Source organism: Quercus robur, chromosome 11 (genome assembly GCF_932294415.1).
Source record: "Quercus robur chromosome 11, dhQueRobu3.1, whole genome shotgun sequence".
Taxonomy (NCBI): Eukaryota; Viridiplantae; Streptophyta; class Magnoliopsida; order Fagales; family Fagaceae; genus Quercus; species Quercus robur.
This window is the reverse complement of record NC_065544.1, coordinates 28,194,558-28,210,055: the sequence shown is the minus strand read 5'-3', so window position 1 is coordinate 28,210,055 and position 15,498 is coordinate 28,194,558. Positions and strand designations below refer to the sequence as shown.

At 37.7% G+C, this 15,498-nt stretch overlaps 1 protein-coding gene and 1 long non-coding RNA gene across 6 annotated transcripts in view; one reads left to right on the top strand and one right to left on the bottom strand.

Annotated features, from left to right (window-relative positions):
- Window positions 1–15,498, bottom strand: part of LOC126707638 (peptide methionine sulfoxide reductase B5-like) — an 85,283-nt gene that overhangs the window by 53,502 nt on the left and 16,283 nt on the right. The gene's annotated exons all lie outside the window — the stretch shown is intronic.
- Window positions 10,360–13,333, top strand: LOC126707640 (uncharacterized). 4 transcript variants are annotated; one of them, XR_007649035.1, is made up of 3 exons: window positions 10,374–10,669; window positions 11,824–11,885; window positions 13,122–13,333. It is a non-coding gene; the product is annotated as an uncharacterized LOC126707640 (long non-coding RNA). The 4 variants fall into 4 exon arrangements; XR_007649038.1 differs by having other exon boundaries at window positions 11,824–11,912; window positions 13,129–13,333; XR_007649037.1 differs by having other exon boundaries at window positions 11,824–11,912.

Below are 15,498 nucleotides of genomic sequence, written 5' to 3'. Positions count from 1 at the left end.
AGAGTCTTGAAGGTGAAGATAAGAGAATAGAAGGGAATGAGTCAAAGTACCTCTCCCAATACATCCACCCGTACAACAAAGGAAAGCAAGATCTGTTTGGTGAGTGAATGGGCAGTATAGAGCGTCTGGATGCTTATGTGACTGACGAGCACATAGATATGGAGATTGATGGTGAAGGCACAGATTGTATGGATGAAGACCCCCTGGTACTGATGCTGAGGGAAGAAGAAACTCACTGGGAGCCACCCATCATTGTTAAAGCCACAATAAATTTGGAGAATTGGGCATGGGGGGAGCTGCCCACCTCATGGAAGACTCTGTGAAGAAGATCAAGACCATTGAGCCAATCACTCCTACTAAAAACATTGTTTCTATCCCCATTGAGTCTGTTTCTACCAGTATTATTGTTCCTATTGAGTCTATTTGTGATCGTGTTCCTATTGAGTCTATTTTGATCGTATTCCTCTAGAGTCTGTTTCTATTGAGTCTGTTGAGAACTCTTTTCCTTATAATATGATTTTTGATTCTACTTATTTTTTGGCTTTGAATATTTTTATTTCGGAAATTGGTAAAGAAACTCTTAATAATAAGGAATTAAAACAAGGGCATGTAGAACCTATAAAAGAAGAAACTCAATTTGTTAACTTGGGAACTAACGATGAACCTAAGATGATACAAGTGGGCAACACTCAAAACTCCTCTGAGAAAGACACATTAGTCGCCTTACTGACAAAATTCAAAGAGGTATTTGCATGGTCATATGAAGACATGCCTGGGATTGATACAAATATAGTTCAGCATTGCATTCCAACATATCTAACCATGAAGCTGGTCAAGTAGAAGTTGAGAAGAATGAAGTTAGAGTGGACTTTAAATATCAAAGAAGAAGTTGAGAAATAGTACAATGCAGGATTTCTGAGAGTGGTCAACTACCTAGAATGGTTAGCTAATGTGGTTCCGGTGCTGAAAAAGGATGGGAAAGTGAGAATGTGTGTAGACTTCCAAGATCTCAATAAGGCTAGCCTAAAAGATTATTTTCCCTTACCTCACATTGACATCTTGGTTGATAACACAGCAAGAAATGCCTTGTTATCATTCATGGATGACTTTTCAGGATACAATCAGATAAAGATGGCTCCAAAAGATATGGAGAAAACCTTCTTCATTACTCCATAGGGGACATATTGCTACAAGGTCATGCCATTTAGCCCTAAGAATGCTGGTGCTACTTACCAACTTGTAGCCACTACTTTGTTACATGATTTGATCCACAAAGAAGTAGAAGTTTATGTTGACAACATGATAGTGAAGTCCAAAGTCCGTGAAGGGCACATACCAGCTTTACAAAAGTTTTTTGAAAGAATCCAATTCTATAAGTTGCGACTGAATTCAAAGAAGTGCACTTTTGGTGTAACATCCAGAAAAGTATTGGGGTTAATGTTGAAGGCTAAAATTTCACATTCCATGAAAAGTAAAGAAGGCCCAATTCAAGCAGCAAGAAGAATCAACATTAAGGCCCAATTTATGTTCAGATTTCCAGTAAAAAGGCCATTAAAAAATCCAGCAAAATCCAGTGAAAGAACTGGGCCGGGATACCCAGAGGCTGCCAGAGGCTCGGGATCCTCGGGACGTGCAGCACAGCTAACGTGGGATTGAGACAGCTCAAAAGGGTTACCACGAAATACAATAAATGAAGAACAGATATGTCCTTCTCAAGCACCCAATGGTACAGCAAAGAACCAGAAACTTGGAGAGTGACAATTCATGAATAAAAAGCTGGTACATCGAGAAACCCAGAATGAAGAACTATAAAGGGAAGCAACTGGAAGAGAACTTTCAACCCAGCAGTAAAAAGATTCCAACTATTTGGGAATAATGACAACAAGGAAATAACACCGACGGCTAAATGAGAAATCTTGAAAGAAGAGAGATTGAATGCTAATTGCTGAGGACGCCCCGGAATGGAAAGTCAGCAAATGACTTTTAGAGAAACAGCAATAAAAGATGAAAACTATGAGAAAAAAGGGAAGAGACCAGCCCTTGAGCAACTGTCACAGCACGAGCTCTGAAGGGCAAAAGAGAGAAATCACCAGTACCATGGAGCCCTAGAAAACACACTATAAAAGGAAGAGAAAACCCATGTTGAAGGAGAGAATTTTTCAGTAGGAAGAATATCAAAAACAGAGTCATTAGAACTCTGTAAAATTTAAGAAAAACAGAGGAATGTCTCCCGGTATCCCAGAAACAGCCACTATAGCACATACTTGGATTCAAAAGGATTCAAACTTTGCAAGTCTTAGAGGCTTGAATAGCCATCAAAGACTGTAATTTTTGAGCTTATTTGAACCTTGTATCACGTCTTAGTGAGCACACTTGTAATCCACAATCAAGAAAAATAATGAAATATTTCATATTGATTTGAGAATTTCTAACAATTACTTTGCATATTTCTTTACTGCTTCTTGCTGCTCAATACATATATATTCTTGCTTGTAAAGCTGAGTCCCTACCCAAGCAAAGCCACTCAGACTTGAGTTCCAAATCCCACAAGTCTTGTGCAAAAGCATAAGTCTGTGAGAATTGGGGCCAGGATCCTCGTGACTGAATCATCCTTATGAAATTCATTTACATATATGTATATGTATTAATATATATATAGTGCAGAGAACCAGAGATTCTGGGTTCTTACAGGCCCAGTACGTCCCGGGATCCCACGACAATACGCCCGGGGTACCAAGTGAAGGAATTCTTTAAAATGAGGAATCGCATTTTTGCCTTGAAGAGATTTATGTGACTTGCGCACAACTTGGTTCGTAATCAGCCCCCATTTAGCTGCGGTGAACCAAGCCTAGTCCACCAAAACACAACTATTTGGCCCAGGATCCTTGGGCCTGTGTGCTAAAGAAAAAAGCACTCTCACATTTTGGCGACTCCGCTGGGGACTGGGAAAAAGGAGAGGGAAAAAGCAGTCCCTTCGCAAGCACGGCTCCAAAACTAGGAAACACCTAGAGGAAGGAAAGTTCCTCTTAGTGCATTCAACATCAAGATCCCAAAAATGCGGGTTCCTCCAACAAATGTTCTACCGAGGGACTCTATATAGAATTTTGGGGAATTTCCCAACACAAGATAAGTTTTATGCGTTATTATTTTCTCTGCTTTACAATTTGAACATAATGGATCATTGCCCTGCTTTTTAAAAGAAAAACAGGGGGTCATGTCGTAATATTTAAACAATCATAATATTGTCTCATTGCTTTAAAGAAAAATAGAGAAGTGAACAAATGAAATATATTGATGAAATGAAGATTCTATGAGCTACATAATAGAGAAATGGCCCCACATTTGGGGGCTAATTTATTCTTTCTTTTAAAAAAAAAATTCATGATATTGTTTCATTTGTTTAAAAAGAAAAAGAAGAAAGAGAAATAAGTGAATCAAAGAGATTTGGTGAAATGTAAATTACATAGCAAAGTAATTTCCTCACGTTGTGGGACTAAATAATTTTGCAGCAACTTGATAATAATATCATATGGCGCAGGTTAACAAAATGGACAAGTTCCTTAGCTCCATGATCCCAGCAAAGTCTAGGAGATCCTTGACTCTAGGAAAGTAAAGCCTGGGAGATCCTTGATCCCAACAAAGCTGAGAAGATCCTTTATTCCAGCAAGGCTGAGTACATTCTTAATTCCAGCAAAGTCTAGGAGATCCTTGACTCCAGGAAAGCAAAGCCTGGGAGATCCTTGATCCCAACAAAGTTGAGGAGATCCTTTATTCCAGCAAGGCTAAGTACATCCTTAATTCCAGCAAAGTCTAGGAGATCCTTAACTCCAGAAAAGCAAGGCCTAGGAGATCCTTGATCCCAGCAAAGCCTAAGAAATCCTTGGTTCCAACAAATCTGAGGAGATCCTTTATTCCAGCAAGGCTGAGCACATCCTTAATTCCAGCAAAGTCTAGGAGATCCTTGACTCTAGGAAAGCAAAGCTAAGGAGATCGTTGATCCCAACAAAGCAGAGGAGATCCTTTATTCCAGCAAGGCTGAGTACATCCTTTATTCCAGCAAGGCTGTGTACATCCTTAATTCCAACAAAGTCTAGGGGATCCTTGACTCCAGGAAAGCAAAGCCTGGGAGATCCTTGATCCCAACAAAGCTGAGGAGATCCTTGATCCTAACAAGGCTGAAGAGATCCTTGATCCCAATAAAGCTGAGGAGATCCTTTATTCCAGCAAGGCTGAGTGCATTCTTAATTCCAGCAAAGTCTAAGAGATCCTTGACTCCAGGAAAGTAAAGCCTGGGAGATCCTTGATCCCAACAAAGCTGAGGAGATCCTTAATTCCAGCAAGGCTAAGTACACCCTCAATTTCAGCAAAGCCTAAGAGATCGTTGGTTCCAGCAAAGGCGAAGTATTTCCACGAATCTAGCAAAGTAAAATGGTTATAAAAAAAAATGGAGGCATCCGAAAAATGGATAGAAGTTCCATAATAGCATCAAAAGAAAGTGGATCAAGCATGATTCAACAACCGCCTCATGTCTTGGGGGCTAAAGCCTATTATGTAATGGACTTAAATATATTTTGAAGAAAATCAATAGAAACACTATATTGCAAGTCAGCAGCAAAATCAACATTATTGAAAACTCAACAACTATACAGTGCATCTATCATCTCTTGCAGCTCAATGATTGGGCTCACCCATGGAAATAACAAGATTTGGAGGAGATACAGAGACCACTGAAGAACACCTACAACTAGCTCTAAAGGCCAACCACAACATCACAAGTATTGTCTGATCCTCTCAATGTACCATTAGCACGTGAAAGAAGGATTGAATGGGAAGCCCATAAAAGTCGCTGCCAATCTTAGTCCTTTCATCCAGCACATAATAAACTTTGTGGAAAATATACTATATGATGAATCTGCTCCAGCTGAAGAATATCTCATTGTTAGGATCCCGGGGGGCTCCCATATCTGGGATCTCGGGGGCTCCTATCGCAAAAGAAGAAGAAGCCTAGAGGGAAAGCAGAATATTGCTTATGAAGGCACGCGGGACCTGAATGTAGCTTACAAGAGGATCTCGGACCACCATCTTACATGATAGCCCAGGAAGAGATCCTGGAGGAACCTGGGGATACGATGAGTCAGAATTTCCCATCTCCAGGATGCCGAGGGGTTCCCATCCTAAAAGAAGGAAGCAATGCCCATGGTTTGAGGGATCCCTTGGACAGAAAAAGAAAGAAGGAGGAAGGCTAATATACTGTTTACGAAGATCCTGGAGAAACTTACAGATATGGAAAGGAAGACATAAATCCTACCAAAGGAAAAACTAGAAGAGGTGAACTTGGGGGCTGACGCAAGGAACCCAGGGCCCATCCTAATCAGCAGTCAGTACAGAAAAAAAAAAAAAAGAGCAACTGGTGGAGCTATTGAAAAAATATGAAGATTTATTGGCGTGAACTCCTGCAAATTAAATAAGGCACGTCCAAAGGATAAATTTCCTTTGCCTAACATCGATCTCCTCATAGATCCAACTAAGGCAACAACAATATCAACCATGAAGAGGCATGCCACGATCAGAGAACTCAAGAGCTTCTTAGAAAGAGTTTCTTACATTAGGAAGTTCACACCAAGACCAACCTTGGTCAGTAGTGGACTATCCAAACTGTTGAAAAAGGGGAATATTTTCATATGAGGAGTTGAGCAACCAAATGTCTTTCATAAAACTTCAACAGATCATGAGTCATTTGCCTACCATATGGGTACTATCCATGGCAAAATCACTATTGTTGTACCTGGGATCTTGATCCCAAGCATACAAAGCATTGAAGAACACTGAAATGAGGTATCCCAACATAGAAAGGGCATGTATGGCAGTTATGCATCTCAACAACTGAATCATTACTTTTCATCCCACCAAATCCTGTTGGTGACAAGCTCTCATCCAATAAAAAACCTCCTCAATTAGCCCTTGCAATCTTGAAGAGTAGCCCGGTGGTTAATATTAATTTCCCAATACAACATAGGTCTGAAGGATCCCCAGAGCTATCAAGAGCTAAGCTGTAACAAACTCACTAACCCAGTTCCTCGAAAAAGAGAAATACCTATTAAGTGAGAAGATCTCTAAAAAAGTAGTAGCGGTAGAGATCCTTGTAAAGAAACAGACTATGGGATTTGTGAAGACAACCTTCAACGAGCATGCCTAGAGGAAGTCATCCTCTTCCAGGATCCCCGTACGAAGATCCCCCACTTGAAGAAAACACCATGACAGAATCATCTTGGTGGAGCTCCTGGCCATCAGTCCACCAGTGAGAGCAATCTTAGATGACTCATAAAAGAAGATTATTTCCATAAAGGATTTGTTCACAGCTAAGAGAGGACATTTTAGAAGATCTTCGGAGAAGAAAACAAATCCTCAACCCTTTAAAGAAAAGAAAAGAAATCAGTTCAGTAAGCCCACTTGAAAATGAAGGGCTACGAAGGAGCTTTTTTCTAAAGATTGAAAAATTCAATGGTCATGAACAAATTTTCCAAGTGGCATGGCCTAGGACTTGGGAAAAGGAAAATTTTCCATGTACCTAGCCCAGGACTTGAGCAAAACAGAAATTTTCCAAGTGGCATGGCCTAGGACTTGGGAAAAGGCAAATTTTCCATGTACCTATCCCAGAACTTGAGCAAAACAGAAATTTTCCAAGTGGCATGGCCTAGGACTTGGGAAAGGGAAAATTTTCCATGTACCTAGCCCAGGACTTGATCAAAACAGAAATTTTCCAAGTGGCATGGCCTAGGACTTGGGAAAAGGCAAAATTTCCATGTACCTAGCCCAGGACTTGAGCAAAACACAAATTTTCCAAGTGGCATGGCCTAGGACTTAGGAAAAGGCAAAATTTCCATGTACCTAGCCCAGGACTTGAGCAAAACACAAATTTTCCAAGTGGCATGGCCTAGGACTTGGGAAAAGGCAAATTTTCCATGTACCTAGCCCAGAACTTGAGCAAAACAGAATTTTTCCAAGTGGCATGGCCTAGGACTTGGTAAGAGCAAACTTTCCATGTACCTAGCCAAAGACTTGGCCTAGAACAATTTTTCTAAATACATGGCCCAGAAATTTGCCAAGAGCAAAAGTTTCCAAGTACGACCAAGAAAATGGTCAAAAGCAAAAGTTTATGGGTACAAGCTGTAGCACATACCAGTGCAGATTGTAAGCATATCCCAGTCTTGGCTACAACTTGTAGCACATACTAGCACTGGGTACAAACTGTAGCACGTACCAGCAATAGGTACAAGCCATAGCAAGCATGTATTACAATGCATAGAATATCTTTGGCAAAGTTCATGGGGGGATCCCCTCATTCAACCTATTTTGCAAAACAAACAAAATCTTGTTGACAAAGCTGTGCTATCTTATATTAAGATTTAATATGCATTCAACATGATTTTTGTATGCTACTTTCAAAAAAAAAAGCATATCCTAGAATTGCTAGCAAAAAACGTTAGCGCTAGAAATATACTCTTAGTATCAAATGCGATACCAATATAATTTGGTTATACATATATATCTGCTTATATTATTGATAGTTTGACAAAGTTGATTTATTGAATACCAATCTACAGCCTAATACTAATACGAAGGTGAATTCTAATCTTTCGCAACATGTTAGTACATCCCATGAAGGAAGTGTAGCAATTCCTTTGGAGTTTCCTTCAAGAATTATTTGATCTACACATTGGTTCTACAAACCAGAAAAGTGTCCAAAAACAATTTATTTTCTCGCGCGTGGGCTACAGGTAACCCACGAGCTCGGGGGGCTAATGTTGAAGGCTAAAATTTCACATTCCATGAAAAGTAAAGAAGGCCCAATTCAAGCAACAAGAAGAATCAACATTAAGGCCCAATTTATGTTCAGATTTCCAGCAAAAAGGCCATTAAAAAATCCAGCAAAATCCAGTGAAAGAACTGGGCCGGGATACCCAGAGGCTGCCAGAGGCTCGGGATCCTCGGGACGTGCAGCACAGCTAACGTGGGATTGAGACAGCTCAAAAGGGTTACCACGAAATACAATAAATGAAGAACAGATATGTCCTTCTCAAGCACCCAATGGTACAGCAAAGAACCAGAAACTTGGAGAGTGACAATTCATGAATAAAAAGCTGGTACATCGAGAAACCCAGAATGAAGAACTATAAAGGGAAGCAACTGGAAGAGAACTTTCAACCCAGCAGTAAAAAGATTCCAACTATTTGGGAATAATGACAACAAGGAAATAACACCGACGGCTAAATGAGAAATCTTGAAAGAAGAGAGATTGAATGCTAATTGCTGAGGACGCCCCGGAATGGAAAGTCAGCAAATGACTTTTAGAGAAACAGCAATAAAAGATGAAAACTATGAGAAAAAAGGGAAGAGACCAGCCCTTGAGCGACTGTCACAGCACGAGCTCTGAAGGGCAAAAGAGAGAAATCACCAGTACCATGGAGCCCTAGAAAACACACTATAAAAGGAAGAGAAAACCCATGTTGAAGGAGAGAATTTTTCAGTAGGAAGAATATCAAAAACAGAGTCATTAGAACTCTGTAAAATTTAAGAAAAACAGAGGAATGTCTCCCGGTATCCCAGAAACAGCCACTATAGCACATACTTGGATTCAAAAGGATTCAAACTTTGCAAGTCTTAAAGGCTTGAATAGCCATCAAAGACTGTAATTTTTGAGCTTATTTGAACCTTGTATCACGTCTTAGTGAGCACACTTGTAATCCACAATCAAGAAAAATAATGAAATATTTCATATTGATTTGAGAATTTCTAACAATTACTTTGCATATTTCTTTACTGCTTCTTGCTGCTCAATACATATATATTCTTGCTTGTAAAGCTGAGTCCCTACCCAAGCAAAGCCACTCAGACTTGAGTTCCAAATCCCACAAGTCTTGTGCAAAAGCATAAGTCTGTGAGAATTGGGGCCAGGATCCTCGTGGCTGAATCATCCTTATGAAATTCATTTACATATATGTATATGTATTAATATATATATAGTGCAGAGAACCAGAGATTCTGGGTTCTTACAGGCCCAGTACGTCCCGGGATCCCACGACAGTACGCCCGGGGTACCAAGTGAAGGAATTCTTTAAAATGAGGAATCGCATTTTTGCCTTGAGGAGATTTATGTGACTTGCGCACAACTTGGTTCGTAATCAACCCCCATTTAGCTGCGGTGAACCAAGCCCAGTCCACCAAAACACAACTATTTGGCCCAGGATCCTTGGGCCTGTGTGCTAAAGAAAAAAGCACTCTCACACAAGGTTTTGAACTTGAAAAAATCTACTCAGTTTATTCAAACCAATATCATTTGTAGATATAGGGTACCACATGAAATTATCTCTGACAATGGGCTACATTTCAAGGGAGAAATAGAGAAGCTTATTCGACAGTTCAATATTCAACACCACAAATCCTCACCCTACTGTCCTCAAACTAATGGAGATGTTGAGGCTACAAACAAAAATATAGGGCGAATTCTGAAGAAAAGCACAAAAAATTACAAGGACTGGCATCTACAATTACCCTATGCACTTTGGGGGTATAGGACATCAATTCGGTCTTCAACAGGGGCCACTCCATATTCCTTGGTGTATGGAATGGAAGCAATCCTTCCCATTAAAATGGGAGTCCATTCATTAAGAAAAGTACTGGAGAGTGAAATCCCTGAGGTAGATTGGTTGCAAAGTAGATATGACAAATTATGTATGATGGATGAGAAAAGACTCAAGGCCTTGTATCACATTCAAGGTTATCAAAGGATACTTAGAAAAGCTTTTGACAAGAAAGTAAGAACTAGAGATTTGAAGTTGGGAGATTTAATACTGAAAGAGATCCGAGCCCCGATCCGAGCCCCGATTCAAGAGACAAACGGGAAGTTCAAGCAAAATTGAGCAGTCCCATATATTATCAAGCAGATATTGTAACACCCCGACCCAATTTTTATAATTAAACTATGTGTTTAAGTGGCTAAGTGTTATTAATATTTTAAGCCACTTACTTACAAAGCATTTAATAAATATATTATTTTATAATGTCATTGAATAAGAATTTTAAAGATTATAAATAATTGAAATGGCTATTTGTATTATAAGTACATATTTAGTATGTGCAAAACTATATTTAGTGGTTAAGTTATGAGATATATATATATATATATATATTTATAGTTGTTGGTGTTTTAACTATGTATGATGCATGAGATATTATAGAACATATATGCTCTTAACTTTATAAAGGTAAGGATATATATGTGTGTGTGTGTAAAGTGATATTATTATTTGTAAATGAGTGTGAATGCAAAGAATATATATATATATATATAAGTGTGAATGCAAGAAAGTTGAAAGTGGGTGGGATATTTCTTTCCCTAGCCATACACGTATCCACCCCAATTTTTCCACCTCTCTTATCTGATTTTGCTGCCCCAAAAGTCTTCACACTTTTCTCATTTTCTTGGCTGCATCAGATCAGAAGTCCAGCCCCTCTCTCTCTACTCCTTTTCCTCTTTCTTTGTTCTTCTTTCTCTCTTCTTCTGTTGCTTCTACACGGCAGCCCTCCCTTTCTCACCAACACAATACATTCCTCTCTAAAGATGAAATTAAACAATTAACCCTAAGGTTTCAGCTTCAAATTGTGGTGGGTAAGTAATTAAACCTCATCTGATTTTGTGTATTTGGATAGTATAATTGTTTGCTTACTTTTCCTCTTTGTTCTCTGCTCTGTTTTTGGAAGTTGAATTGGTGATTCTGTTTTAGTGATTTGAAGGTTTAATGATATTATGGTTTATTTAATGTTTAATAACATATTTTAGTATGTTAATTATAGGTATAAAAATACCCAAATGAAATTAAGGCTTATTACTATTTGTTGATGATTTTGTAAGAATATGTTCTGAAGCTGTCACTGTGACAGATTCTGTGTTCATGCATGTTAAATTATGTATTAAATTTTATATAGTGAATTTGGATGCTAGGGATAATTCCTATGAAACTTAAGACACTTTTGGTTGTTATTGAATTGGTCTCACAGCATTTGGATGAACATAAAATTAATGGTTTAATTTATAAGTTGCATGAATTTCTGACAGGAAAGATTTGAGTATGCTGTCTTGCGTGATTTTTAGTAAATCATGGGTTTATGCTTTGACTCCGAAATTTTTATGGTATATACTGGACATATAGGGGAGTAGTTATGTAAAATTTCATGACAATTGGATGTGTTTGAGTAGCCCGTTTGTATTTTAAAAATGGAGCCTATGCTGCTGGAATAGAACAGTGAATAGTAAGGGACATGCCTAACTTTGTGGATTTAATTATCAAGTTAGGGTGAATGTTTTGAGCTATAATTTGATATGATTATCTTTTGGTATGTTTCGATCATAGATTAATTTTGTGTAACTTGTTTTGAGGTTTAGTACCCAAAGGAAGGGGTTGTAAACCATGGGATGGTTGTATGTATGAAGCTGTTTTGCCCGACGTGTTGTATGTTATCATATGAATCTATATAGTTACATGATCATGCTTAAAATATTTTATATTTATGCATGCATTATTGCCCTAACCTTAAAGCACCTTTTGAAATAAAGTTAGCTCTTTTAGAGATATGGGATTAATATAAGAATGTTGGTTTCTCTAGGATTTTGTACTTGTTGTTGATGAATGTATTTTTTTGTTTGTGGGAACCTCGTTGAGGTGGGATTAGGATTTCCTTAATTCTAAGAAATAGGCTTTGAGATGAATGTGAAGTTTATGGTAAAGAATTATGGATAGTAATAAGCTTTGATTTATGGTTTAGGTGTTACCAGTATCCAAGTCTAAGCTCCTTCGACTTTAGGCTCTCGGTTCCTCTGCTTTCAGGTAAGGGATAAGTTATATGGGCGTTTGGTAAGTCATGAGGTTATTTTAAAGTATATTATGCATTAAAATGTTTTTGATTAGAGATATGGCATGTAATCATTATTCTGACAAAGATATGTTCGTGAGCTTTCGAAAAACTTATGTATATGATTTAAGCACATTGATGCTATTATTGATTTCACGAACATGATGTTTAATGAAAAGAATGGAAGTGCTATGATTATGAAATGTTATGCAAAAGAAGAAATTTCAGTATGATGTAAAGTATGAAATGTTTTCGGGTTATGTCCTCTGGTAATCTGAACTCGGCTAGTAGGGGTTAATTACTGGCTTTCCATGGAAATATGTTATCTGTTTGGCCATTTAAAATAGAGGAAATGGGGCTGCCCGTAACTCTAGGCCATTTAAAGTAGAGGAAATGGGGTTGCCCGTAACTCTAATCTGAATAAGGCCTTCTCCCCAATGTGTACGGACGGCGGGGAGGAACAAAACCTAGAGGGGATGTGCCATCAGGCCTCCCAAAGGGGACAATATCATACACACGGGGGCACCCAAATGTGATGAGGCCTTCTCTGTACAGCTTATCAAACATGGACTAACCAATATGTTATGAATAGCTATGTTATGTTATTAATCATGAGAGAATTATTTTGTTTAAATGCATTGTGAAAAGTGAAAGCTCTCATGGCAAGAAGTTTCTAATGAAAAGAAAAGCTGTTCATTAAAGATAAAAGTTTCTGAAGTTCTGTTATGCTATAAAAGTAAAGTTTTTGATAAAAGTACAAGTTTATGTTTAAAAGTATCAGATATCTGTTTTTATGAAACGTTAAGTTTTCTGATCATGAAAGTTATAGTATTCTATGAGAAGAGGTTTATAAAGAAAGGTTTTCTTATTGGGTCAAGATGTTTCTAGTTTAATACAAAGTTGCCGAATAATTGATTTACGTTAAAATGATTATTTTGTAATGAGAATATATGTGGTGACTTTGTAGAAAATGATAGAAGTTTAATCCGAAAGGTTTTGGTAATATCAATCTGATAAGCAAAAAGGAGAACAATTATTTTACTACGAAGAGCGTATAAGCTATTATCATAAATAGTATAAAATACTAAGCATGAAAAGATGTTCTCCTATCTGAATAATCATAAAATGAAATGATTTACATGCATCCTTATTGAATTCTCATATATCTTACCTTTACTGAGCTGTGTAGCTCACCCCTTCCACTCTTTTAGTTAACAGGTTTTATTTTGGAGCAGAGAGAGCCTTAGTCGAGTTTGGAAGGAGCTGGTTTTAGTTTTATATGTATAGATCCTAAACTAGCATTCTGACATTTAGCGTTATAGTTATTGTGTATTCTAGAATCAAATGAAAGTTGTGTACCTAAAAGTATTAAGAGATGTATTATGTAAAAGTATGGAAATCAAATGACTGGTGGATTATGTTATATTTTGAGTATGGTGTAGATGCTCTAACTGTCAAGTGAAAAATTATATCAAGAAGTAAAGAAACAAGTATGAAAAGAAAAAAGAGAAGTTTTTGGAAAAGTTTTGTAAAAGTTAAGTTGGTTCTTGTTAATATCAGGTTTAAACTTGATATTAGCATGCCGGTCATGGTCACAAATCCGGGTATCGGGTTTGGGGCGTGACAGATATACTCTGGTGCAACAGTAAGGTTGATGGACTTAGATTCAAACCCTTTTACTGAGCCAACCAATATGGATCAATTGAAGAAATACCACGTCTGAGGTGGTCCGAAAACACCACGTCTGAGGTGGTCCGAAAACACCACGTCTGAAGTGGTTGTAAATTATGTTATTCACTTTCCTAGGTTTGGCAAAAAAAATAAATAAAAATTTAAAATTAAATTATAAAAATAAAAAAAAATAAAAAAAAGAGTTAGGTTAAAAACCCTAAAGGGCGATTTAAGCAAAAGAAGAGTAAAAAAAAAAGAGTGAGAGAGCTTGGTAGGTTGAAAACCCGAAAAGGCAGCCTAGGCAAAAGTTAAGGCAAATAAAAATGAACTATGTGATGACCAAATCCTTCTGTTAAGGAGTTATGTAGGCAACCATATATTGGTCGAGTCACAACTTCCCCAAACCCACCATTTACCCATTAAGCAAAAAAAACTGTTTTCAAAATTCAACTATTCCATTAAACCATGTCATTACACAGAAATCAAAACCTAAAACCTAAACCAAACCCTAAAAATAAAAATAAAAAATAAAAAATCAAACCCTAAAAACCTAAACCCTAAATAAAACCCTTAACCTAAAAGTCCTAAAAAATTCCTCAACCTAAGAGTTTCACATCAACTTTTAAAATAAACATGTTCAAAGCCAAAAAAAATAAGAGGGTCATTTTTTCTTTAGTCTTTTCTCTTTGTCATCTTTGTCCCTCCTTTTAAACTCATAGTTGTTAGCCTCATGTCTTTCTTGGTTGTCTCTATGAAATTGTTTCCTAATATCAGCCATGTCAACCTCCTTATTCGCAATTTTGTTCACCCACCAGTTAGAGTATTTTATGGTCATCCTATGAAAGTGAACCTTAACAAAAAAATTAATCCACTCGGTTAGCCATCTCCAAGCCTAACAACATATTCCGTATAGAAGTAGGATTTGTGTCCATAGGAGCGAAAGGTTTTCTTCCTTTTCCACCGGCACCCCCTGCTCATATTAGAATTGCCTCAAGAGTCTATTAGCCTTATAGAAAGTAGCCCTCCTTAATCCAATTATGAAGATGTAATTTAATCCCAGGGACCACAACAAAGAAGGTGGGCACTTCCACCAATAACAATTCTATCGAATTGAAACACTCGATTTCATGTTCAGAAATTTCACCTAGTCACTTTCAGTTTGACACTTAGATTTGAGGATAGTCCTACTAAGGAAATTGCCAGGACCTTAATCAGTGATAGAAGGCGTTGCAATCATGTCCAGTCTTTCCATCAATCATATCTGCAAAGTCAAGGGACTCCCAAGAAAGTTTTGTGACTCTCCACTAAGATATACAGAGTCCAATCCTAAAAGAGTTTCTGCCAGATCAAAGAAGTAGGATTATCACCTTCCTTAACTTGACTCACAATGCCTATGGCTCGAGCATCCACAAAACTAGGCCTTCCAGAGCAAAGCAAAAATCCTCCCATGAAGGAAAGAGCTAAGCCAAAATTCTTCTGTATGTTGTCAGTCACTCCATGAGTACGTTTGTTAATCAATCTTGAAACAACTGCATAAAGATTCACCATGTGACCTTCAATCATGCTACTGGTAATTGAAGTAGAAAGTCGTAGAGCACCAGATAAAATCTCCCTATGTCTGAGATCATAAGAAACTACTATGGATTTTTTGCCTAGATCATAAACCAAAATAGCTGAAAATTCTTCAATTGTGGGACAAAGTTCAACGGTTTCAAAACCGGAATACATGGTCTTCAATATCCTAGAACTTCACGACAACACAGAGGAAATCCTAGTTGATCTTGACATTCCTCAAAGGCTTGATTCCCTCTAGCTTGTAGGCTATAAAATTGGTCTTAGTGCTAAAATCAAAGCTACGAACCCATCTATTGATATCATGAATGGTTGAATGAGGAAAATTTTGATTGTTAGCCATGT